The sequence below is a fragment of the Mus pahari genome, chromosome X (genome assembly GCF_900095145.1).
Source record: "Mus pahari chromosome X, PAHARI_EIJ_v1.1, whole genome shotgun sequence".
Lineage (NCBI taxonomy): Eukaryota > Metazoa > Chordata > Mammalia > Rodentia > Muridae > Mus > Mus pahari.
The window spans coordinates 8,444,073-8,445,777 of NC_034613.1; the positions used below are offsets into that span (position 1 = coordinate 8,444,073).

The 1,705-nt window shown below is 38.0% G+C and overlaps 1 pseudogene; it reads right to left on the reverse strand.

Moving 5' to 3' along the window:
• Positions 1-333: 333 nt before the first annotated feature.
• LOC110314575 lies at positions 334-916 on the reverse strand (annotated as a pseudogene).
• Positions 917-1,705: the final 789 nt, after the last annotated feature.

Consider the following 1,705-nt stretch of genomic DNA (forward strand, 5'->3'; position numbering starts at 1 on the left):
TGGTCCAGTGCATCTCCTATCAAGGTCTCAGAGAAACCAAACTAGTAATTTATAACTTTACAGTATGTGAGAACTTCCCATTGATGGAAAAAGATAGTTCTGCCTAGTGATGAGTCTATTCTAGAGGAACAAGCAGGAGTAGTGCAGAATAATACATTTATCGATATCAATATTAGTATGTTCCTCAAGCCTGGTATATTACCTTCTTTGAATGGAACTTCTAGCTTCCTCCACCCACCCTTTTTAGCATTGTTAAAAATCAAAATGTGTGTTTAATTACCTGACAAGAGAAAGCTGGTCCAAGAATGGCAGGCAGAGTTTATGGAGTGAGATTTAGAAGCAAGGGGCTCCATAATCATCTGGCATCCACTCGATGTTGTATCTGTGGTTAGCAATGTACATGGTAGGGATGTCAGGGATGTTCTGGATTCTTCCTTTGAGGTCAAGGTCAACTGTGGCCACAATGTAACACTTGTGCTGAGTTACTCTCTGTACCAAGCAGTCATCGCCATAAGTTCCTTTGTGTGTGTATGGCAGTTGGTCAAATCATGGACCTTGATGATTCTCAGTGCCACATGATACTTCTGTCCCAGTTGGTCAATTTCAGCCATTATACAATTCGTTATACAAAGGGTACATTTGGCATACAGAAAGTCCATAATTTCCTGCACTAAGTCTAGTTTGGCTTTAATGGAAAAGTTGATGAAGTTGATATCAATAAGGAAACGGTAAGGTTGACCCAGCTGTGTGTTATACTGGAAGAACAAGCAGGAAGGATGCTGGGAGGCTTCTCTTTCCATAATGCACTCGGATATTTCTTCTCTTTCTTCTTAGGCTTCAACTTATCCTTTTCTTTAAGTCACTCATCTCTGAGACTAAGCATTCACTTCATAGTCGAATATTTCCTTGATTTTTTTTTTTTTTTTGCTTCCTCCTGTTCATGTTGCACTCCTGTTTCTTCCAGAATTGATCTCCTACCTTTTCCTTTTAAAGGCCAAATTTTCCTACCTACTCCATTCAGACACAGAACAGCTAACTAATCAAACCTGGAATTTTGTTCTTATCTCCATGAAGTGATACTCTAGTTACTTGGACTCCAGTATATTCTATTTCTTCTCAGCCACATCTGCTCCAGCCATATCTGGGTGTACAGCTACAGACCTTAATTTCCATTTATTAAGTCATAAAAATAAAATTACCTTTGACAATGAAACAGATATAAATCTGTGAGCTTCATGACTTTATTGCAAACTGATAACAATCTTATACTGTACTGCATTAGGCAGGATTATATTAAAGTTAGGTATAATTTATAGCAAAAAATATATTACTAAATGATATCAAAGAGTGTGTGTGGCAATTCAGGACAAAGTAATTACTGCCAGATTCACTGCAAGCTTGGCTGGTGATCAGTAAAGCTGATGAATAGCAACTTGATAAAAACACTGAGCCTGTAATTGGAGGAAGTAAGGTGTCAGCTCCTGTGATAGGCAGGTGAGAGTGACACTCTTCATCAGAACTTAGTTTAGATGCAGCAAGCAACCTGTAAGCTCTCACTTATAAGTATACCAACTAAGTAGTAAATGCCAAGCCAAATGTAATTTAGAAAATAGCATGTGTAAGCCTTTCTGAGAGCACATCGTAATAATAGAAGAGGAAATCTTGCCCAAGTAACACCAAGAATATTAAGAACACAAAGGAATTT